General features: G+C 32.4%; 1 long non-coding RNA gene across 2 annotated transcripts; it reads left to right on the top strand.

Moving 5' to 3' along the window:
- Positions 1–4,760: 4,760 nt before the first annotated feature.
- LOC125618632 lies at positions 4,761–22,417 on the top strand. Of its 2 annotated transcripts, none has more exons than XR_007349941.1 (4): positions 4,761–4,919; positions 15,815–15,935; positions 18,011–18,112; positions 18,354–22,417. It is a non-coding gene; the product is annotated as an uncharacterized LOC125618632 (long non-coding RNA). The 2 variants fall into 2 exon arrangements; XR_007349942.1 differs by lacking the exon at positions 4,761–4,919 and adding an exon at positions 5,867–5,915.
- The last annotated feature ends 4,135 nt before the right edge of the window (positions 22,418–26,552 follow it).

Here is a 26,552-nt window from a genome sequence, read left to right as displayed (position 1 = left end):
TTTCATGACTATGGACTTAGACTTGGTATCTATCAACATCCTACAAGAATCCTACTCATCTCTTAAGGCATATGTGACTTTCAGCTGACTCTAGACATGTGTAAGCCCAAAAGTCTAATGGGCATCTCCAACCAGTGGCAGTGTCCTTTTGTAATTGGTGAACTGTGAGGATCCTGAGGTCTGTAGTTCAAATGGCAAGTGTGCATAGGTGGGACACTGAGAGGGGCAACCTGGGTTCCAGTCACAAGGGGGAGGCACTAAGGCACCTTATGGATTTGGGACCCAATTTAAAGGTAACAACCTTTTTGGTGACCTTGGAGTCAGAAGCTATCCATATCCCTGGATGAAAGATGCAAGAGTCCCAGTATACAACCAGCCATTTTTTTTTCATTTATTAGGGAGGTATGATCAAAAGATGGCTATCATCTCCTTTGGAAAGTCCCTTTCCAGATTACATACACAGATATTATTTAGGAATTTGTTACATCTTTTCTCTGTTAATGGCCTACTCACTGGTGTTACCACATGTGGCAGACAGGCAGACAGGCATCCAGTCACCTCTGGGTGGTGGACTTGTCTAGGTCCTCCAGAAGTATGTGGCCACCATGTTGAAAGATCAATTCTCCTTCCATGAGTCAGGTTTATTCCTAGTCATGGCTCGTCCACCAATTGCAGGTAGTCAGAGAGTTTTTGGAGCCTTAAGGGAGGATATTGTAAGTATACTGCAGCATCAATTTCACATGAAAGAAAACTAATTCTGATCATCTGAGTACAGGAGGATGCTGCAAACTGCATTTGCAATGAGAATTGCTGCACACCAAATTCCCCCATCTGGACAAAAAGTGACAGGTAGGTATCACAACTTCCAAATCCTACCAGAGTGTCAATCTACCTGTTATCAATGGTGAGTCTCCAGGTACCTTCTACTTAAGCCACAAGGGATGATCCATTAAAAAAAAAAAAAAAGTAGTGTCACAGAAAACTTCAGCTTCCTTTACCTCAGAATTGAGAGCAGTCATTTCTCTTTCTCCTGTAGGCTGCCATTATTGTTTTTGAGATATAATAGTACTAAGCCCAGACAGTGGGTAGGTTCATGGTCTTTCATGTGCCCCATCAAGGTGCCCATGACCACAGAGATATTCTTGTCAGGGATCAGGGGAAAACAAGCAAGAGTACTCAATAACAATATTCTACATTCCGTAATGGGCTCATGACAGTAGAGGCTTGAAAAATCTCTAAAGCTTAGTCATGCCTGCGTAATGGCCTCAGTTCCCCAACCAGACAGCATTGTCTGTTTCCCTTTCACTTTGGTACTATCTGCATTTTCATGTCCCAAAGTTTGGCAATTAATATTCAGGTATATCGAGGAGAAATTGAGCTGATTTGGTTTAGTTATTTGATTTAATAAATCACTGGAGTGAGATGTTTATAGAGGTGTGAGAAGGTAATAGAAGGTTTAGAGTTTCTTTGTGAGATGATGGAAATGTTCTGAAATTCACAGATGTGAATAGGCTGCACCTATCCATGCATATACTAAAACACCAACGTGTACACTTTCAAGGAGTAAATCGTATATTATGTGAATTATATTTCAATAAAAACCTTTATAAACAAAGATTGAATATTTGGTGAAAATTGAAGATAGAAAAGAAACTATTTATAAAGTTTTACAAAAGGACAAAATTAGTAGGGCCAGAAATAGAGGGAATATGTGATCAGGATAATTTTTTGTGTGCTTTTTTTGGTTATTTTAAAAAATCATATATAACATGAGGAGGAAACAGCAGACATTCATGGAAGAATATTGTTTAGTTACAATAACATGTGGGTCCAGAAAAAGGCCTATTAATAAATACATCATTAGTGAAATTAACTACTTGGTCGTTAAATGTATATCCATTTTAACCCATAGTAATTTGGACTAAGAAAGTCCTACTAATTTCCTTAAGCAACTTTTTTTGAAAAAAAAAAAAAACCTGAAATGAGCTCTCATTCTATTATGTAATGTGGGATTTAGTTAATTTTATCTGGGTGCTTCATTATAAATTTCCATCAATGTCTTCAACCTCCAGTTGCAAAGCTGAGTAGATAATTGTAGTATTGCATTTGTTATTGTTAGTATAATTACTTCAGTTTGGTGTAGCACAGGATTAGAATTTGAATCGTGGTTCCAGTTGTTCTTCTGTAATGACCTTGTTCAAAAACCTCATGTTTCACAACAATACTTATCTATCAGTACATTAACATGTATCTTGATTATTTATAGAAATGTTAAATGAAAATGGTGTATGGAGAGCAGCCCCCCTTTTCCCACATGTCCAATACACTCTGTAGTTTTATTCACTTTAGACACATTTTTGTAAGTAACACCATGTAAACAATTTTCTCAGTGTGTTTGTGCTCAGTCATTTCAGTCAAAATCAACACTTACTTGATAAAAATGCAATGTCTAGTTAAGGTAACCTCTATTTTAAATCAAATTTTTGCTTTGGAGTTACTAATAGAAGATAAAAAAGGAATTTGTTACTATACCCATGAGCTGTTCAGTACCTCGGAATATTACCTTTAGTTGAGAGAGATAACTTTAAGAAACTCATTTTTCATTTCCTGAGAGGTGTAATTATTTAACTCATTAGCAGGTGTCAAACTGACTGCTAAATTTTGGTGAATCATACCAAGTAACTAAAATTTGAATATTTTTTCCAGTTCCTTCCTTCAGAATGCCAACCTTGTGAATTGAGAAATGATACAGGACAATAAGTTTGTAGCACTAATGGATCTTCTTTTTTAATGCAAAAAGAGTAAACTTAAAACACTTCTTATCAAAGAAATTCAATTCATCACAGCAGGTTTGAAAATGTGGTACAATGTGAGTTTTACAAAAAGCTAATATTAAAGCTCTCATTAATCTCTCATCTATGATAATAGAAATTCCAAAAGTCCTTGAAATATGTTACTGCCTTTAAAAGTACTACTTATAAAACTATTCCTCATTTAAAAATGTACTTCGTGTACCTGAACTCAACCCAGAACGGTTATCTGGGGTTTCCTGGATCAGCTGGTTTGCTTTCCTCAAACAGATGCTCTAAATTAAAATTCACCTTGGCTTTGCATGAGGAAAATGTGGTTTTGAAAATGCTCACAGAAAAACTCTATTCAATAGAGCAAGTGTCTGTAAAATCTTTCAGCAGAATTCTAGAAGTATAAATTTAATAGGACTCTTTTTTAAATATTTTTGCTAATAATTTTCTTTTTTTAGTAACTTTCCAAGTTAGATATAGATTTTGTCATGCTGAATAGTATGGAATTTTGTAAGCTATCTTAAACATTTTTTATAGAAAGTAGGAAGTGTTCAAAATATTTCACATTCAATTGGTTATATATTTCACCTAATGTCATAGAAATTTCCCCAGTATTATTGAAACCTTTCATAAATATTGCCTTATTTAAATAATACATAGTTACCTTCTTCCATGATTCCATTTTTGTGCACTATTTTGATTTTTATTCAGCATATTGCCAATTTGCTGTTATTATAGACAACTATGAGATTAACATTATATGTAAATCTTAGAAAATACTTCAGGAAAGAAGAGAGGTATTAAAAATAAAATTTCCATATGAAAGTTTTGTTTCCTACATTAGAAGGAAGTATTCTTATCACCAGAGACAGGGATCAAGACTAAAAGAATTCTATACTAATCAACCTTGTTAAAATAACTCTTACTTTTTCTAAAATTTCTTCATATATTTAATCTCTGCCCACAATTGCTGTTTTTGTTCAACCTAGTATAAAAGAATTTAGATTTTACTACTACTTTGAGTTTTCTTTTCCATATTAATGATCCTATATTATGTAAAATGAATATTTAATAAATCTCAGGGTTTTCTCCTCTTAATCAATCTTATGTCAAATTAATTCTCAGGGCCAGATGATGATCCTAAGAGAGTAGAGATAAAATTTTTTGTTCTCTAAAATTCCTTAATCCATCATTTTCTGTCTTTGAATTAAACTGCAATGTTATTTTTAAAAACTTAGTTGAGAATTTAAAGATTAAGAGGATCTTACAAAGCAAGTTGAATATTTTAAAGCACAATTTTTAAAATAGGGATCATAGTGCCTAGAAGAATTTTTAAAATGAGATTCAGGAGGCCTATTAACCTCTTGGACTTGCAGCATAATTGGGCTTCCATAAGTAAGAAAAGAATCCAAAGTTTTGATTAAAACAAAACTGAATGGGATCCCAATGGAAGCTTAAAATTATGGCTCTAGAAATGCAGCAACTGAAACAATAAACATCCCAAAATAGAGAATTTCACCAATGTCTGCTTTGGTAGAGGGGCTGGGGTTGTGGCTCAGCGGTAGAACACTGGTCTAGCATGTGCGAGGCACTGGGTTCAGTCCTCAGCACCACATAAAAATAAATAAAATAAAGGTATTATATCCAACTACAACTAAAAAATAAATATTAAAAAAACTTGGTTGATTAACAATTTATTTTATTTTTGGCAATTTCATACTTCCAGTAAGTTAACTGGGCTCAGATGGACATTTCATCCCTGGAGTAACTTATATGGTTGACATCAGATGGCAACTGACTAAATTCATCTGAAATCTTTTCTGGGCTGAACATCTAAGATAGCTTATTCTTGAGATTAGAAGGCAGAAAGATCAGGTGATGCTGTCAAACATAACACCTACACAAGATCATTCCATTTAGCTTGGATCTTTACAGCTTCATAACTGGGTTCTCAGAAAGAGCGTCTGACATTAAGCTACAGAAGCTGCCAGTCTGACTCAGGATAAATCTGCAAGAAGCACAAGACCTTCCCCCGATGTAGTATCTGTTGGACAAGGCAATCACAGGACCCTCCCACAGTGAAAAATAAGGAGAAATAAACTTCACACTTCAATGGAGGTAAGGCAACATCATGTTCTAGAAGAGACTTTGGGATGGGAGATGTTGTGACTAATCCTTCGAAAATAAAATTGCCCATAGTGTTTACAAATACTTAACTGTTATGTATATGTGAATAAGTATATATGAGAAATTAAATTACATGTGTAATATTTTGTATAAAAAAGACCAGGCATTTTGCTGAGGCACACAAATCAATATTATTAATGTTATCATTATGACTACCATATCAAAGAAGTACTACAATATGACCATTACACAACTGAGAAAATTGGGACTCAGTTATGTTTTTAAAACTTATCTATATTGCAGGGTTAAATTGATCAAATGTTATATGCATAAACCAATATGCCATAATGAAACCCACCATTCTGTGTAACCAATTTGCAACAATTTATAAAAAAAGAATACAAGTTATTTTAAAACTTGCCCAAATTTACACATTTAGTATGTATAAGACAGCTAGAATATAAACTCTTTCAGTATATACTTTTTTATATGGCTATATTGTGTTTTAATCAAACTTTTAAGATGCATCTTTCAATAGATTATTTTATACAAAAAATGGAATACTGGAATACCGAATAAAAGTTAGCTGGGTACAGTGGTGCACACTTGTAATCCCAGCAATTTAGAAGTTTGAAGTAAAAAGATAATAAGTTTGAGGCCAGCCTCAGCAACTTACTGAGACCCTGTCTCAAAATTAAAAAAAAAAAAAAAAAAAAAAAAAAAAAAAAAAACCTGGGGATGTAAATCAGTGGTAAATTTCCTCTGAATTTAAGTCACAATCCAAATAATAATAATAATAATAATAATAATAATAATAATAATAAAACAGAATTTAGTGTTTATACAAGCACCTAAAATAACAAAAATGTTTAAAAACCACATCGGGAACCATACATTCCCAAAATATGTTCTTTTTTTATTTTTTCATTTTCTTTTTTAGGATTCAAAAAAAAAGGACACTGAAGTACAACAAATGTTGGATTACAGGTATTTTGTTTAGTACATCACTATTGTTAAAATACTTGAAAATAAATTAAAGCTATGGTTCCCAAACTAGAACACATATTATCATAGGGAGGAATTTCAGATAGCTCAGTGATTTCTAAGGTTTCAGGGCCTTCATACTAGCCCAGTATTTCAGTATTGAACTTGTAACTTGCTTCTATTAAATTTTTAAGGCAGATGTGAAGGAATTTTGCCAATGTACATAATGTACTTGATTAGTTGACTCTAGGTTAATTAAAAGGGACATTATCTTGGCTAGACCTAACCTAATTAGGTGAGCCCTTTAAAAGAGGTTCCATAGATAAGCCACACAGTATCAGAGGTGATCTCTTTCCTGATAGTCCTGGAAAAGCAAGGTGACACAAGTTCAGGGAGATGAATCCTGCCAACAATGATGTGAACTAACCGGAGGACCTCAAGATTCTCAGATGAAACTACACTTTTATTGCAATTTTTTAGAGTCTGAGCAGAGAATCCATTTATGCTATGCTCATACCCTGACCTATGGAGAATGTGAGATATTGAATAAATGTCATTTTAAGTCACTAAGCTTATGATAATTTGTTATGCAGCAATAGAAAATAGATACATGTGGAATGTGAATATATTCAATGTCACCCCTTGATAAAAATGATTTAACTTACAAGAAAGTTATATATATTTACACAGACTTTGGAAAAGAAAAACTATCCTTGAGAGAGAGAGAGAGAGAGAGAGAGAGAGAGAGAGAGAGACAGACAGAGACAGAGAGAGACACAGGGGGGACTCCTTTATTGATTAATTTTAGGTGTTGCAAATAAAAGGATGAAATAAAACTCCTTCACCCTCAAGGCAGTTCAACTTTGACTTATGTGTCCTTTAAAATATATTGTGGATACTCACTCACCTAGAAGATACCCTGAGCACTGTTTGGGGATGCTATGAATAACTTTAGTGGGATACACCTCATATGTTTAGATCCATCATTATGAATTAACTGGCAATTGCTAGATTTATGAGCTACAGCAATACTGAAATAAAAATTAGTCATGTAGGATTTCAAGCAGCGTGATGAACTTGGTGTTAAAAGTTTAGACTCCAATGTTGAACCCTCATGGCTGTCTTGGATGCCACAGAGAGTTGATGTTCCCAAAATCCATGCAGTGCAAAACATGGAATTTCTCAGGAAGCTGCATGTATCTACTTGGGGCCCACAGATGCCAAGGCTGGAATGTTTATCTTCTCCTAACCTCATGAGGAGGGAGTCAGTGTGCAGCCCCTCCCAGAGGACCTGAGTTTATTTACAAGTGCAAATAATATGTGTTATAAAGGTTGGAGATAAGGAAATCCACTTGGAGAGATCAGAAGCTATCTCCAGCTCTCTCAGCAGCTGGTGGCAATGACTTCTTGCTTTGATAATTTTCTGATCATAAGAAAAGCTGTGGTCGATAGGACTTGGGATTCATGTGAGTCTTTTTGACAGTTTACCTTTTATGCTATGAAGGTTTTACCTGGTAAAGTAAGAGTAGATTTCTCAAAGGTAGTTTTTGTAAATGAAAGTTTAAATCAAATTAGTCCAGGACCTTCAAAAGATAGCAATCCAGGGATTACTGAATTCCAATATGGCTGGTTTGATAAGCTATATGAATTCTGGTAAATTTTCCTAATAAACATTGAATGATAAATACTGTAAGAAATATAATTTTGAAGATGCCAATAAATTGATGGTTCAATTTAATAATCAAACACAAGCACATTAAACAAATTGTATTGTTCCATTTTTATTATTAAAATTTTAAATAGAAAAATATAGCATAGTGTAAGTGAGTGTATGGGGGATGGTTTTATTAGTGGATACATGAGGTCATGTAATAACTATAAAAATGCTGAAGCATTGTACATCAATATGTTCAAAATACAATGATTTGACTTGTTAACTTTGCTTTGAAAAATATATTACAAGGATATAATCTTGGATTTTTTTCTCTTCAAAAATAAAACAATGCATTAAATATCTCTAAGCATCAATCAAGGCAAGGCAACTCTCTTTCCTAGAAATGCTTGCTTCTAATTCCTACCCAAAGATCAACAGTGTCATCCCAATACCTTAATAGGGGCAGTTACATAACTCCCAGTCTATCTCTTTCCAAGCAACGTTCCTGGCTCATCTAATTCCTTCTCATCTTCTATTAGTGTGCTTTTATAGAAATGAGATCAGATAGTGTGTCTATTTAGCCCTAATAAATAGTGCATTCTTTGGAACATTATATTACCCAGATGAATGAAAGTAAACCTATACCTGACTCCTCATACTAGGAAAGTTAGATGTATGGTTTACATTTTCTTCACATACATTTTATATTTGAATTTTAAAATAGTTCTTTTGTCTTTAAAAATAAGCACCTGAAATTTGTTGAAATAACCGAGAATTTCATTTTCCTTTTATTGTCTGTACAAAATGAAGCTGGGAACAAATTCTCATGGTGAATAGAAGCTTGAATATGTCATATGCTAAAGATGTGTGTTACTCTCCAAGTAATCAATAAATGGAGCCAAATTTTTGTTTGATTATTTGTTTTTTAATTAGCCTGGTTGAAGTACAGTCAACAACCTTCTGCCTCTCTGAAGTGGCTTAGTGAGTTCATTTGGGTTTTATCTTAGAGTAAAATTTTTTCTAAAATTACTTGGGGATTAATTAGGGTTTTTTTAATTAGAAATTTGCTGTTGATTTTGGGGAGAGTGTAGGAAGTTCTCAGCTGCCTGAGGCCATATCCAGAATCGTGATAGAATCATATTTGCCCAAAGGAGTACAATTTTGATGTTTATGTTGTCTTGATGGTTTTGAATTTATGAGCAATGAGACAAAGGAGGATGAGGATAAGGGTGACCTACCAAATCTTCTGTTTTCATTATTTTTATATCCAATCTAAATGCTTATTTGAATAATGTTCCTTGGCATTTTCAAATGAATGTAAAACCATAACACTTGACAAGAATACATCAATATTCCTACTTAATATTGAGGTAGGAAATAATCTGTAAACACACACACACACACACACACACATACACACACACAGAGAGGATGATTTGAAAGAATTGAGGGCTGACTGAAATTCTATCTCAGACTGAATATCACTTTTATGATGCATTTTAAGCAGAAATGAATGAATGGACAGTTAATATGTCAATGAAAGATGTATCCAACACACAAAGATATAGCAAAAGAAAATACACATTATGTGTGAAGTGGCTACTTCCTACTGAACATGTGTCCAAAATGTTTTAAATTTATTTAAAATAAAATTTACTTTTGCAGTTTACAGTTATGTATGTTGACAAATGTGAATCTGTCTTTTAAATTGCTTTTTAGCCATTGTAATTCATGTGTAGCATTATCTCACTACAGTTTAATTTATATTTCTCTAATGAATCATGATGTTGAACACCTTTTGAATGTTCTGCTATTCATATATCTTCATTGGTATATTTGTGTACAAATATTTGCCCCCTTTTTACTTGATTGCTTATTTTCTTAATGTTGAGTTTTGAGGATTAAGTATTCCTGATATAAGCCCTCTCTCAAGTAGATGATTTAAAAATTTTCTGTCACTGTGTTGTTTTTATAAAAATTACCTTAACACATTTCACAGAGCCAAATTTCTCATTTTGATGTGATCTAATTTATCATTATTTTTCTTTTATGGGTAGTGATTTTATTGACATATCTAAGATATATTTGCCTAACCCAGAATGATAAAGATTTTTCTTCTATGTTTTCTACAAAAAGTCTTATAAACTCGAATTATATTTTAGATATATGACTCAATGTTAGTTAATTTTTAACTATTTAAAGTTTATCTTTTTGCTTGTGTGTATCTTCTACACTGAGCCACAGCCACAGCTCCTAACATCATCCCATTGTATAGCACTATGATTTCAAAAGATACTTCCACTCATTTACCTCACCCTTTTGTAAAAAATCAGTTTATATTTCTGTAAGTTATTCTTTTTTTTTATTGGTTGTTCAAAACATTACACAGCTCATGACATATCATCTTCCATACATTTGATTCAAGTGGGTTATGAACTCCCATTTTTTACCCCAAATACAAGTTGCAGAATCACATCGGTTACACATCCACATTTTTACATAATACCATATTAGTGACTGTTGTATTCTGCTACCAAGTTTTTCTTGAATTCTCTTTTGCCTCATTGATTATCCCACTACCCATTCTCCCTGTCTTGATTATCTCAGTAGATTTTAAATAGTAGATCTTAAATAAGGTATTATGTGTTTGTTCTCCAACTTTTTACAAATTATCTTGGTTTTTCTAGTTTCTTTGCCTTATCGTAAAAAAAAAAAAAAATTAGAATCAGCTTGTTTTGATCTCCAGAAGTGTCTACTATTTCAAAATTTAGTTTGCTTAGAATCTATTAATTGATTTTAAAGAGAATTGATATTAATATAGAGGTTTTTAATGGATGACTATAGCATATTGTTCCATTAAAGAAACAGTTCTTGGATTTCTTTTATCAATGTTCTATAGTTTTAAGTGTATAAGTCTTGCATATATTTGACTTGACATGTACCTATTTATTTCATTTTGGATACCATAATAAATGATATCTTTTTAATGTCTATAATGTTTAGTATAGCAATATGATGGTATTTTTTATCTTGCAAACTTACTATTTATTACTTCTAGAAGTTTTCTGTAGGTTATTCTATATTTTTTTATGTAAATAATCATTTAATCTGAAAATATACACTTGTTTCTTTCCTAATATCCTGTAGGGCTTGTATTTCTTTTCTTGAACAATTTCATTGGCTAGAAACTATAGTATAATATTTTATAGGAATGCTGAGAAAGGACACCATTACTTTGTTTCTGATAATCTGGAAATACATTCAGTCATTTATCATTAATTAAATGACTTGAGAGTATTTTCTCTTTTTCTAGATTCTTTATCAGGTGAAGAAAGTTCTATTCTACCTATCCTTCCTATAAGTATCCGTTATGAATGTATATTGGGTTTTATGAAATACATTCTCTGCATTTATTGAGATAATAAGTTTATTTATTTCTTTGTTTTTGATTGGTGATTTATATTATTAGTTTTTTCAATGTTGAAGCAGATTTGCATTCTTAGAAAAAACCTTCAGTCTTAGGACAATTCAAGGCTTTTATGAAAAAAAATATTACTTCAAAAAAAGAGATGTGAACCAAGGACTTTGTCCTATTTAAACAATTGAACTTACTCAAAAGTGTAACCAAAGACAGAAAAAAAAATAAATGATTGGAAAGCACTGATAGAAAGTAGTACCATTTCTAATCACTCAAATTATATTTCATTGAGTTTTATCTTCACTCCATATGTTTTCAGAGTCTTTGTGTAATATTATACTAACTACATGGATATACACATGCATGTGCACACACACATCAACCTAAAATGTGTACTGTTTTAAATATGATCGACATTTATTTCATTTTTGCTCAAAATCAAAACTTCTATTTCTTACTAGCAGTCATCTCTGCCCTGATTGTTGAGATAATCATTCAGTCTTCAACATTGAACTCTGCCACACTCCATACTTGGGCTTCCAAGCTGATTATGACTTTCAACAACATGCGGTCAAATGGGAAACAGTATGGCAGATCAAGTTCAGAAAACCTTAATGGGATAGGCCTGGAAGTGTGGGAACATTTTGCCCTTTCCATACCAATAGATGGCACTTCATCACATGACTTGACCTTACTGAAAATATAAGAAGGCTATGTTGTTTAATTGTATGTTTAGAAATAAAAGCAAATACAGTTGAACTGCTTCCTTGCCTATGTCATATTCACTAATGATTTTATGGGTGATGCTGAAGATTAATATTCTCATAAGCAAATTTAAATATAGATAATTTGAGTTTCTTGGATTTTCTTTGTTTTTAAAAGCAACATCCTGTACACTGGCACATTAATAGAGAGAAAATTAAAATAAAGTAATACCTTCCTTTTTTCATATGAAATTCTATATAATATTTCAAGCAATAATCACTTATATTTGTGAGTTACATACCTAGATAGCTATAAACTGAATTTTCTACATGAAAATGTCTAAATTTATCTTCATAATAGCAGTTTTTAAAACTCAGAATTATAGTTGCTTTTCCTACTTTTAAACATTTGTTTTGTCATTTATGAGTCTATAACGCACACATATTTACTTGATATAGAGTTGTAAATGCCATATAATACAAATGTATCAATTCACATAAAATATTCTTATGTTTGTATGGTCATTTTCACACAATGTTTTAAGTTTTATAAATAAATATTTTAAGTAGCTTAATTTATCATAAAATAATTTATTATAGTTTTATTAATAGCCTCCAGGTTGATGATAATATATTCACAATATTCAAATACACTTTTACAAATTTATTCCCATTAGTAGATTTCAGATAAGATTAGGTAACACAGAAAATGATTAACAATTTTTTAAGTACTTTCAGTCCTTCATCCCTATTGTCATATTAAGAAAGAAGTTTAGAAAGTGCCAACAGTTAATTATGAATGCAAATATGGCTTAGTTATGAAAATTCAGTAAAATTGACTTTAGAAAATTCCACCTAAAAATAAAAATCTAAATATCAATTCATCATGAATTATCATGATTTGACATTGCTAATATCACTAGAATATAGATTAAATTATAGAAACATATTTAGTTTCTTTTTAAAAAGAAAATTAAGAAAAATAGGATATACAAAAAAGTATTAGATATCTAAATATGTGTATGCAGAAATTTTACCTTAAAATATTAGAATAGCATTATGTTTAAATCATACACTCTCCAGGGATGGATTCTTCTGTAATTCAAAATATCTCAGCAATGATACCAAAAACAACACTGCTACAATAATAATGTCATAGTAACAAGTACTTTGCTTGTGGTACATAAAATTATTTATACTTAGATTTGGATTTTATTATATTGTGCTTTATTTACTCTTTGGATTAGAACATTAATAATACTAGGCTAAGTCAAGTTTAGTTTAATTTTATTTTTTACAAAGTGCTTTGATACATGTTTACATAATTTCTAGCAAGCAGAAATCACAGTAATTCAGGTATCTATCACCTTATTTAATTATGTAATTCATAATTGCAGAAAATAGAATTTAACAAAATTTCTAGGAACTCAACAGCATAATATCGTCTGCTTTCATGGAAAAGGTCGCAGGCATGGCAATGGGAAGCATTCATTTTTTGTCAACCTAAGATAACCATAATGGTGACATCAAAAAGAAAATTAAAGTAATGCAAAACTAATGCTTCTCAGTGCTATTATTAGCTCTGTGAATGATAATTAGAATGATACTACTTCTGAATTTCCAAGTAACTTTTGTCTTAAGATAGTTATTTTTGTAGATTCTGTTTTAGATTCTCTGAGTACAGAAATTTTACACATACATGAAAGGCACTTAGTAAAGTTTTAACTGAATTGAATGTAATCTAAAGATTGGTCATGATTTGATAATATGGTAACCAGTTATCTGATCAATTATTCATTTTTAAATAAATCTAACTCTTTGCAGTGTTTATCTTATTTGGATGTTTCATGAAACATCAGGATTCCTTCTTTTCTTCACAAACATTTAAGATTCTTAGAAAAATGACATGTCTAAATATTCTGCTCTTCCTGGTGACTCAGACTTGAGTGTGAGACCTGAACCTGTCTTGGCCAAGTGAGCCTCAAAAAACAAGTTAATCTCTCTTGACTTAATTTCTTTATTTTGTTATAAAAATGAAATGCTAACCACTATATTTTAAAAATGGTTACTGTAAAGAATGATGATATTTTGTGTATAAAAACCTTGGTAAATTTCAAAGCATATGTCAATAAAACACATTTGTTAGGCCGGGTGTGGTGGCACACATTTGTAATCCCAGTGAGTCCAGAGGCTGAAGCAAGAGGATTGAAAGTTCAAGGCCAGCCTCAGTAATTTAGCAAGGGTCTAAGTGACTTAGGAAGACCCTCTCTCAAAATAAAATGTCAAGTACCAAAAAAAAAAACAAAACCAAAACAAACAAACAAACAAAATACATGCACAGTTGTTACTTGGGTGTAATTACTTTGCTGTATATATGAAAGACAAATTTCCCTATTCCATGGCCTGCTTTGTACCTGTCTTTGTTTTATGAAAATAGAGACATTTTTAAAATACAATTTTTACTTAGTATTGTACAACAAAAATTGAACTCTGCTAAATTAAGTAATCTATATTGAGAAAAATATGTAATTTATATTCTAAAAAATCCAAATATTGATATCTAATTGCCTTTGCATTGTTCTGAGTATTTCCCAAATCTACTAAGTCAAAACCATTAAATAACAGAATAAATCTCATAAACATTTTCTCTTACCTACTTGCTAAGGATTAAAGTAAAGATAAACATATCACAATTAATAAAAATAAAATGTGTATGGTAGGCATATGCATCTCATAGTGAGAAAACTAAAGAACTGAGAAGTACCCTCCAGTGATATAGAGGGGAAATTTTCATACAGAATATATTACTACACAAGGTCAAATTTACAATCCCTAGGCTAGTGTTGCACAAATTCTCAGCCTCTATGAATCAATTCAATTGTCCTGGGCAAAATGTCTGTGGTAGAATAAAGACAGCAACAATGTATTGTTATTCCTATCATTGAAAGGTGGATTCTAATACCTCATTCATTGGATCTGAACTGGTTTTAAATGCCTGATGAATTTAATATAGTGGAAGTGACATTCTGGAACTGGAAAGACGAGATATAAGACACCTGTGGTATTTGTTATTAGAACTCCTTGGAACACTTGTCCTTAGAGTCCTGGGCAGCCATGTAGGAAGTTGATGACCTGGCTGACAAGACCATATGGAGAGGCTTTGAGACCACCTGGAGAGTACAAGGATACAATTGAAATTTAACCTTCCAGCCATTGCCTTAAGATGTCAGGAATGACCAACTTGGAAACTAGACTAGCAAGAGCTGTCAGTTGAATAACATCGAGTGACCCATGTCAATAACAGGTAAAACAGAATGGCTCAGCTCATCCTTGCCTGAATTTCTGACCCACAAAAAATAGGACATATGACATTTGTCACTTTATGCCACAGAGTTTCAGAGCAGCTTTTAAAGCAGAACACTAGACAGAGTATAAAATTTATAAGACCTCAGAAACGAATTCTCTACCAGTTTCCTAATAAAATGATATATGTCAATAATAATAATATTCCCATCAATAATGGTTACATAAAGGTAAAATGGTGATATTCTTTGCAGGCTTTCCAAAAATAACACTATCAAACTTAGGGATAAAATGCCTTAAAAAATGTGTCATTACACTTATTAGTTCATATTGAAAATTTGGGTTTTTAATAATTTTCATAATCCTAAATTAACATTATTATAGATGAGGAAGAATTGGCAAATATTACCCAGAATTCTGAGTATGCAAATCATTCCTGAACTAAGAAATTGGATGAGATTTTTCATTAAAGTTTACTAGATCAAAAAATAAGACATGTGCTAAGTGATTTCAGTCTACCTTGAAAAAGAGTATTTCTGTTCTGTTGGATCATTTCATGTAACTTTTATTCTTAATTATTCCACATTACTTTCTTTATATAATGAGTGCAATTAACAGCTATGAAAAAATAGGCCATTTATAAACAAATCCATTGGGATCAATTACTGGAAACTCTCATCTTTTTCTCAAATTTACAGCTAATGATATATATATTTTTTCCTGACAATAAGGTTTAGACTGTGTTCTTGTAAGTTCTCTATTCTTAAAAAAAAAAAACATACAAATAATATTTTAAACAAACTGTCTCTTCAAAAATTTACAGACAAGAATATCTCTGAAAAGAACAGGTGTTAAGACATTCAAAATGGAAACACTGGAACATAAGTTAACAAAAAGGTATTCCTAGGAATCAGGACCTTGTGGTGAGCATAATAGGAACATTGGTGAGTATCATTCTGTTTTAGTCAGTTTTTTCGCTGCTGTGACTAAAAGACCCAACAAAAACAATTAAAGGAGGAAAAGCTTATTTGGCTCATGGTTTCAGAGGTGTCAGTTCATAGACAGTGGGAGTCATTGCTCTGGGTCTGAGGTGAGGCAGAACACCTTGGTGGAAGGGTGTAGGGGTGTAGAGGAAGAAAGCAGCTCAGGAAAAAAAAGCAGCTGAGAAAAAGCTTCATTCAACAGGAAAAAAATATGAATCTCAAAGGCATGCCCCAGGGACCTGCCTCCTCCAGCCACACCCTGTTTGCCTGTGCTTACCATCCAGTTAATCCATAAGTGGATTAATCTATTGATGAGGTTACAACTTTCATAATCTGATCATTTCACCTCTGAATGTTCTTGCCTTGTCTCACAATGAGATTTGGGGGATACCACGTATCCAAACCATAACACATTCCTTTTTAACTTAGGGTTTTTAAAAGAAATGGAATTGCTTTTTGAGATAAGAGAAGATACAAGTATTAAACTTATCAAGATCTATTTCTAAAAGTAAAAAAATATATATATTTTTCTGAACCATAGAATTATTATCTTAAACTAATTGAAATTACATAAAATACATGCACGTAATCCACTTGGAAGGAAGTGATAAAGATAATTGCAAATACCTACATTGACACTGAGTAGGTCATAGTTTCCCACAGTATCATCTGATAAACAGGCTAAAGAAAACATGGCATCAAATAAATCCACTCTATTCCCTGCCATGTGTGAGGCAAATGGAAATAACAGATGCATTTTCAAGCAAAAACAAACTTTATATTGCCAATTTGACAGGGAAAATAATCATTCTGGGTGTCATGATATAATTATTACATAAAAGCAATAATAGAACTATGTTGCAAATTAAAAAAAACAAGATTACCACTATGCATATGTGTGTGTGTGTGTGTGTGTGTGTGTGTAAGAACCATATTTCTTCCCCTAAAAGATCAGCCAAGTGTATGTATCCTTATCAGTGTAATTCAAAATTTAAAGAAATATCTTCTTTTTTCTGTTCTGATACCTGAATGATTTTTAAAGGAAATTTGAAGTACCCCACTCTTTATACAATAACAAAATTTTCTTGTACTTTCCAAAGTTGAGCAAACTTATTCACACAACAAAGCAAAATATATTATTGGATTTTTCTTTACCATAGCCAGTTCTACTAGAATTGAAAATACACTTGAAATGTCACAGCCCAGAGGCACTTTTATAAAATGGGTTGTCATCTGTGTGGACCATCCTGGGACACTCGAAAGCCTCTGGCTGAGGAGACTGCTGAAGTTCCTCCAATATATACAGTCACCAATCATTAAGCAAAATAATCACAGACATGCAGGGATAAACCAGGCAGTATTCAACAAAGAGTTAACTCATGCTTCTCAGCAAAGATCTGCATTTTTCACTTGTACTATTAAAATTATACAAATAAGTTCTCAAGTAGTTTTCAAACCAGAGCTTGTCTAAATGCATGGCTTATAGTGGTCTGACACCAATATTTCTCCTTTTCCAAACAACGCTTCTCAAAAGTAGGAGACCAACTCTTATATACCCAGAAGACTAGTGGGACAGATTTTTTTTTTTATTCACATAATAATGTTGGGGCATCTTATTTATTTAAAATATTTTGAAAAGCAGAAATGCACAAATGAAGAATTTGTTTTTGTGTTTGTTTTTATGCAGTGATATTTACAAGCAGTTCATTTCCCAAGTTGGAAAACTATTCCTAAACAAAGATTAAGCTTCTGGAGCTCCCTAAATATATCAAAACATGAATATTTGTGCTTTGCTTTCTGTCAAAGTTAGAAAATAGATTCTTATAAACCTTATAACATACAAGGTTCACGTGGTGGTGTGGTAATGTCTAAGCAGATGTCAGCAAAACAGATTTGATTTGAATTTATAGCATTTAATTTGGCCAGTGGAGTCTCTCAAAGATCAGGGCTTAAGTGAATATAAAGTTTGAAAATTGTTTGAAAACATTTCTGTTAACCTAACTGGTGTCACAAGAAATCTTGTCTCTTTTTAACAGATATTGAAGCTGAGCTTGAAAAGTAGAGCAGTGTGGATTTACTGGCCTTCATAAGCAGGGTCTGCAAATAAATGGTCTTTCTTAACCGGAGGTGATATGTTGGTAGGTAACCTTCAATTGCTTTAGAATTTGGCTTAGCTGAGACTACTAGAAATAAAATGTGATTTTAAAAAAATCCACATTTTTTCCTCTCCAATATGAGAGAATCTAGACAACAAACAGTCAAGTGTAGGAATACTAGGCTCACAATCATCAGAAAAATGATCTTTTTCCAGTTTTCTTCTTGTGCAATTCCAGAGTATGGTTTTTATTCTTAATGCCTTCTTTTCTGCTATTATTCCAGACACAATATTAAGTTTGCAAACGCAGAAGGGAAAAGAGAGGAAGGAAGAAGAAATGTTTGTCTTCACTCTACTAAAAAGACTTCTCAGAAGTCACAAACAATTTTTGCACTTAATGTCTCATCAATCAATACTAAGACACATGACCACAACTAACTACAAGGAAACAGTAAATGCCATACCTAGATAGGTATATATATGCAGAAAAAAACTGAGGCTCTATTAATCTGAGGAAAATTATTTTATGGAGATCCAGTAATCAGTACCACAATCAGTGTAAAATCAGTTGGCTCAGACAAGCAGGGCACTATAAACCATAGAAATTTTATGTAACAACTTATAAGTGTTGCAAGGATGTATACTTTTCCATTTATCATTTTAAACCTTGATTTATCACATACCATCCAATAGTAAACACACATTGAATATACTGTGAGGGGAAAAAAAATGGCTGTTTATCTGTTGCCAGGGAATTATTTTCTTTTGGTCAAAACATACCAAAAAGACACTCAGTGACAGAAAGTTGATTGTATTCATGAAATCTTTTCTATTTTCTCAACACTGGAAGAGAAGAATACATATTAGCTCATAAGTCCTCTTTTAATGAAGTCATTTGTTCCTATTCAGGTAGAAACTATCATTTCATTTGGCACATTCATTTTTTATGGAGGTAAATATGTATATACCAGAGAAGGATAGCATAAAAAATATAGAATTTCTTTATTGTTTAGACTAAAAATCTTAATTATTAAGAGAGTAAATCTACTCAATTAATATGTTAAATAATACAATAATATATCATAAACAAATGAGTATGTCTTTCAGGAACATTTTACATAGTATATTAACATATTTTTTTTCAATAACAAAGATGAAGAGTATTATTATCTAAGTAGATTCTTATTGTGTATTTCTTGTCAAGCACAACTAAACTCAGCTAAGAATACAAGGAATTATTTCCCAACTCATAAAGTATATGTGTGAAATTTAAGGGAAAAGAACTCTTTGAGGTAAATAGTTTATTCAAAGATAAACAAGATAAAGATATTTCTTATTCAAATAGTACTGAAATTTTAGATAATGCATTATTACTAAATAAAATAAGTAAGAATAAATAATGTATATAGAAAGATCCAAACTTTTAAGTTTTATAGATAATAGTATATCCACTATATAAATCCAATAACTTAATTTGGATTATTATTAGAAAACAATAATGGATTTTCAAAACTGATTAGAATGTGTAACTAAAATATATATGATGGTCAAGTATAGCATTAAATTAAAAAATTAACAGAGTTAATCCCAAACAAGGAGCTGAAATGTTGTTACTGCTCTGTGTCATCATGGAACCAGGCCATGATGGAGTGTTCCCTGTTCCTGAGGTCAATAGCCTTTGCATCATTCTATCTCTGAACCTTATAACACAGTGTGCACCAAGAGGTATGCCAATCCCGAGCAGAGCTTCTGAAATCCCCTATCCTCTGGGTCAACTAAAGCTGCTCTATCTCCCCCACACTCCAGTTGCTCTTGCACTCTCCCTCTGTGGCCAGACTGCAGTGATTTTCACCCCCTCAGAGATTAAGTCTCAGAGCAGATATATTTTGGGCACAAGAAATGAGGCAGCACCTACCCTGTGGAGATCTCAGGCCTCTGGCACACCAGGGCAATCACCTCACACACACACTTCCCAGTGCTGCAGGTGAGGAGAACCCTGCCCCTAGGAGCACTCACACTGGATAATCAGAGCATTTATATTGCCTACTGTTACAATTGATGAGGTACCCTAGGTCCAGGGATCCAGAGCTCTGTTCATCCAAGTAACCTTTCTTTGGGGGCAGCAGGGGTGTTCAGCAGATGTGGTTCTTCTCTGGAGCATTAGAGCCTTGACTGAGCTGAGCCACCCTGCAGTTCAGATTGAGAAGTCCCCACACCTTATCTGTCTGGAATTGGACTAGATCACCACAGTTCAAGCTGCTAAAACAGAATGTCTGGGAAGAGAGACATCACAGTGCTGCTTCTTGACCCCAAGGTCCAAGCCATATGGCATTTTATCATTTCTGGATCTTTCCTGCTATGGCAACTGTCCTCACAGAACCTCATTTCTGCCATGTCTCACCACCCCAAGATCCAGAATCACCGATGACTGGTAGGTCCATGCCCTCTTAATTTTAAGGCCCAAAAGATTGCTGTGTCCCGCTCTCCAGGGCCAGAACCTCTTCCACAGAGCCATGTTAGTACTTTATTCTGATACCAGAGCCAGAATTGGGATGAGCCTCAAAAACGACAGTCCCAACTCAGTGGGAGAATTGCATCCTCTCATGCTCTGAATATTTAAGAGCAGTTTAATAACATCTTCCTTAAAAAGTTAGGTAGTAAATATTTTCTATTTTATTGGTGGTATGGTCTCTGTTGAAACTATCTGCTATAGACCATAGTCAGAGGCAATACCTAAGTGTAGCTGTTTTCTAACAAAATTTGATTTATAGACATTGAAATTTTAATTGCATACAGTTTCTCTGTATCATGAAATATTTTTCTTTCAATATTTTTCACTTTTTAAAGATTAAAAAAACATTCTTAGTTCATGATCTTATAAAATAAGGCAGTGATCCTGATTTGGTTCACAGAAACTAATTTTTGAGCCCTACTGAAGATAACATCACTTGAATTTAGCCCAGATGTAAAAACAGAGTGATTTCTGAATGCATTCTTAAGTAGATTTCTTAGTGAATCCCCACTAGTACTTCCAATTTTTTAAGAAGTGTCCACTAAGAGACTTCTGCTTTTTGGCTATTTGTGGAACATAGAATAATGCCACATACTCACTTACAATCAGTGAGCATTCATGGACAACAAACTGCCACACATTTGTTAAATTTCAAACATTTTGTTTTATTCCTGCATATTTTAAATGCTACATATAAACCATACATTCATAATTCCACAAAAATAAAATAATCTTTAGGTTCCCTGGAAGTTAAAAGTTATAAAATATCCCTGCTCTCATAATATCTCCTTTAAATGTATATCCATCCCATGAGAAGCTTGAGGATTATTTTTGTTATCATTGTCATGTTGTTGTATTTTGCTTCTTTCTTATCACTTAGTGCATTTCAAACAGTAAATTCTACAGAGTCTAATTCATGAGAAGGAAAGCTTGAGACATGATAACTTTTGAAAAATTACCTAAGCTGTCTTCTAGTATCTTCCGTCAATGACTACAGACATACTTGGAAAAACACACTGAATGTTCATTCTTTTTCTATTAATCATTCTTAAAGAAATACTGTCAAAGCAGAATCACTGGAAGAGCAAAGTATATGATGGCTTCAGTTCCTTTTGCCACTGTATGACTTTATGAGACCTACTTCATCTACACTCTTGCTTCTGATAGAGGAGGTTTTAAACTATTCCTTTGCCCTAGTGCTTGCAGTAAAAGACAGCAAATACACATAGACAAACCTTTTATCTTTTTTATTTGCAAGAAGTAATATTTATTGAGTAGTAGCTCAAAGGGTTGACTATTTTGAATCTGTTTTTACTTGACATATTATAATAAGTATATATATTTATGGATTCAGTATGATATTTTGATATATATGTTGCACAAAACTAAAAGCAAGGTATTTATGATATCCATCATTTCATATATTCATCATTTCTTTGGGGTGAGAAGATTCAAAATCATCTTTTTTAAGAAAAATCTCTCCATTTGCCATCTGACTCTCCCCAGCTTCTGGTATATACTATTGTACATTCTGCTTCAATGAGATTAACATTTTTCGCTCCCACATGTAAGTGAAAATGTGCAATATTTGGTGGTTGTTATTGTTTTGTTTTGTTTTTGTGCCTGGCTGGCTTATGTCACATAACATAATGTTCTTTGGGTTAAACATGCTACTGCAAATGACAGATTTTATTTTTTTAAGGTTGAATATTATTCTATTGTGTATATACACCATGTTTTTTTTTTTTTGTCCATTAATCTGTTGATGAATACTTACGTTTGAGTCCATATCTTGGTGAGTGTGAGCAATGCTATAATAAAGAGAAGAATGTAGAGGAGTCCTTGACATATTGATTTTCTTTCTTTTTGACTTATACAAATTAAAATTATTGATGAATCACATAATATATCTATTTTTAATCATTTGAGGAACCTCTATACTGTGCATAAGATTTCCCATTTTCTCCACATTCATTTGAGCATTCATTAATTTTTGTCTTTTTTATACTAGCCATTCAAGTTGAGGCAGAGTGATATCCCATTGTAGTTTTGGTTTGCAATCCCCTGATGCTGAGGAGTGTGGAAACTTTTTCTCATAAACCTTTTGGTTATTTGTGACTGCTCTACAAAAATGCCTTTTAGGTTTTTGTCATTTTAAAAACAGATTGTTACTTGTTTTTGTTTGATTTTTGCTATTTAAACAACTGAAGACATATGTTCTCACTACAAAATCCTTTGTACTAAATCAGAAATATTCTATAAATGCAATTTTTGTTCCAACCTAAAATGAGGCCAAATTTGGCCCAACTATGTCATCAAAGTCCAAATGCTACTCTTGTAACTACCAGAGTTGGTTGAGTTTCCACTATTTCCGCAATGGCAAATTTTGTTTTGATTCATATCAGTTCCTGGAATATAAGGTCTGAAGTTGTTTAAAAAATTAAGTGGCTATATAATGAATTACATCTTCCATTCCCATCTGCATTCCAAACCAAGTATTTGCAAAAACAGAAAACAAGCAGTCATTGCATTTCAGGTTTTCCTTCATATTATGCTCTTTGAAGCCTGGAAAGTTAACCATGTACCCCATATCTTGTTCAATTGTATAGAATTTGCTTCAAATTGTTGTATCAATTTTTAATTATGCTGCATTTTGGATTGGATCTAAGGAACATAAAATGATAATTTAGTATGGGTTTTTTGATTCTGTAAATGTGTTCCAGTATCACTTTACATATAAATTGAGGAGCTATCTTATCAATAGGAAATATAAAGTATTTATTTATTTTCTCATATTTTGTTCTGAGACCTTAGTGTCAGATTGATAGAACTCTTAGATTCTTCTCTTACATTCTTTGTCTCAGCTTGGCAAATATTTTTAACCTAAGTAAAGTCCATCTCAGGCTTTTAGGCAGAGTCCACCACAGACAATGCTTAGTCATATTTTTTTCTGAATACAATAAAATTCTATCAGCAATCCAAGTTTCTGTCGTTACCAATAGATGATACAAGCAACAGAATAATCAAGGAAGCACAGACTTCATGCTACTGAAAACTTCTTCTGTCTTCTTTATTCACTGGAGCATCCTATATGCCTAACATTCTATGTACTTGTTGAATGATAAAGCACCAAGCCATGATTTTTCATTCATTTTTTGCTGCCCTCATCATAATTATGAATGTGCCATCTCTTTAAATTATGAGTTTTATTGAGTTGTTCCTTTCTTTTTCAGTTTTTTTCTGATATTGTCTATGATATTATATTAGAGATATTTAATAATATTAGAATGGGACAGGGCCTAATGGCTATGCGGTGATTATCATTCAAAAAAAGAATACTTAGAGGTTGCCTTATTTAAACATGAGGCCCCAAAGTCTAAACAGCTGAGACTGTAGATCTTCTTTTGTTGTCCTCAAAAGATACTCGCCAACATAAAAATTTCCAAAAATTTAGAGTGTTAGACTCTTGAAGCTCCATGGAACAACCTAACCATTATATGTTTGAATTTCTATCAATATTTAGTACCATGCTGTTTTCCATATTTAAAATTTTTACATGTGATCTGTCATATAGATCTCAAATTATAGGCAAGTATGAAATAATAATTATTATGATCATCTCTTTTCTGCACAGTGACTAGAGGATGAAGGAAGCAGAAAGAAAACATGAGGAAAAATTAGGGGAAATACTGTAGCAGTCCAGGTGAAGGACATTTGTGTTGTGGATTGTTTACATTCCACTGTATAGAATGAACTAATTATATTTAGGTTGCAATGGTAAAAGAATCAAGAAGGGGATTAAAGAAAAGAAGAATCAATGATGCTTCCAAAATTACAGATTTTATCTACTGAACAAATTGTGGTAACATTTACAGACATGGAGATACTAGTGAGATAGATTGTAAAAATAGATGTTGCAACTTCTCTCCTTATAATGAGGCATCTAAATATCAGTCCTTGAGTTTGAATCTGTCATATAACTTGTTCCAGACAATGGAACACTGGCTAATGTGACAAAATAGAGACTTGACAAGCAGTTATAAATTTGATCTCTTCTCTCACTAAACATTGAACCTCTTCTGCCACCTTGGGAACAAGTCTGGAATACACTGCTGAATGATGAGAAATCACATGGAGAGAGTGTCCAGTTAATACCCATCTTAGTCGAAATCTTCATGAACCATCTGTAGATGCTGATCTTCACCGATGGCAGACACCTGAGCCAATCAGATGAGATCTACCTAGGTGGTTCAAGACGAATTGCAAACCTGCAGAACTGTTAGCTAAGTGAATAGTTGTTTTAAACCACAATGTTTGTGGATTGTATTATTTACCGATTATTATACAAAGAAATGTAACATATTTAGTAACTTAAAACAATATACATTATTATTTCACAGTTTTCATGGGTCAGATATTTGGACATTACTTAGTGTGGTCCTTTGCTACAGGGCTCTGAAAGTTACAATCGAGCAATAGTCAGGCTGTATTTTCAGCTGAAGTTTTGGCTAGAAAAAAGTCTCCTTTAAAGCACCCAGGGTTCACCCACTACCTCTGAGGTTCACCCAGAGGTTCTAGAAGTGTCCACAATATCTTGCCATGTATGATTTCCCTATAAACTCATGAGGGAGAAGTTCTAGAGTGGGTGAATATACCAGCAAACAAGAATCTTATGAAGAGTAAGGTAATAAAGTAAATGACATTACATCACTCTTATTGTATTTTGTTGGTTAGAATCAGGTCCCACATTCATGAGGAAGAAAATATGCAGCATATGAATTCAGAAAATTCTTTGCCCATGGGGTGATTTTTTACATTGGAGAAGTTAATTGAGACATCCTGGTAAAAAATAGTTCCATATATGAAGATATGATATTATGACTCAGAGAACAGATTCTGAATCTAGACTGCTTGAGTTTATACCAAAAATTTGCCACATAGCTATGTGATATTGAATAATTGATCTAATTTCATCATTAACTCCATAAACAACTACAATTTTAAGAAATTTATAAATGTTTTATTTGTGGGTTTCTTTATTAAAAAGAACAACAAATGGGTAACAATCAAACTGATATCTTTTGTCCATATCATAAAAAATAAAACTGAAATAAGTTGTTTATCTGTCATAACTTTAACAAAATACAATTTAATTTACCAGTGTGGAAAATTAAAGAAAATATCTATCAGCACCGTAAAAAGGGAAAGTGTAACAAGGGAAAGTGGTGCTACTGCCTCACGCAATTTTGAGTGACATAAATATTGAAACCACGGAAATATTATCCATAACTTGAGTTCCTTACTATAAGTGTTTATACTATACTGCCATAGTCTGCTAGGATTCTCTTCATGGTTTTTCTACAAAACAGAAAACAGGAAACATGAAATTTAAATAGGTTTCTACTTAAAATAGCTCTTTATTTGTAACATCAAAAATGGCAGGATATAATTGCTAATAGAATAAACATTCTGATGTTAACAAAGTAATATTTAAAATTTTATTCTTCTGTTTATACCAGAAAGCATTATCCATAAATACTTTTATGCTGCACATATTATTTACCCATCTGACTTATAACATATATTATTTACTTAATTTATATGCTATATTATCAATTTAGGCTGAGCATTAAGTTGTGAATGTTAAAAGAACATAAAAAATGAAGCATTATTATTTCTACATTTTTATTTTCAACATTTCAGTAATTTAAGACTGTATTAAAACAGGCTTGACATTTCATAATTTTAGGGGAATAATTCACTCATTATATATGAGCAGAAAGTTGTAGAAACACAACTACATCACTTTACAATATGTATGCCAAGTCTGTGGCATTATTGGGTTTGGTAATTTGATATCTGCTACTTTTTTTTCCTGTTGCTTTTAATACACTGAGTTCTTTTAAATTTCTTGAATTTTTCTGAAGTAAAATATATATATATATATATATATATATATATATATATNTTT

This window comes from Marmota marmota, unplaced genomic scaffold, assembly GCF_001458135.2.
Source record: "Marmota marmota marmota unplaced genomic scaffold, marMar, whole genome shotgun sequence".
NCBI classification, from domain to species: Eukaryota; Metazoa; Chordata; class Mammalia; order Rodentia; family Sciuridae; genus Marmota; species Marmota marmota.
The sequence above is the reverse complement of the archived record's forward strand: the minus strand, read 5'-3'. Positions and strand labels throughout refer to the sequence as shown.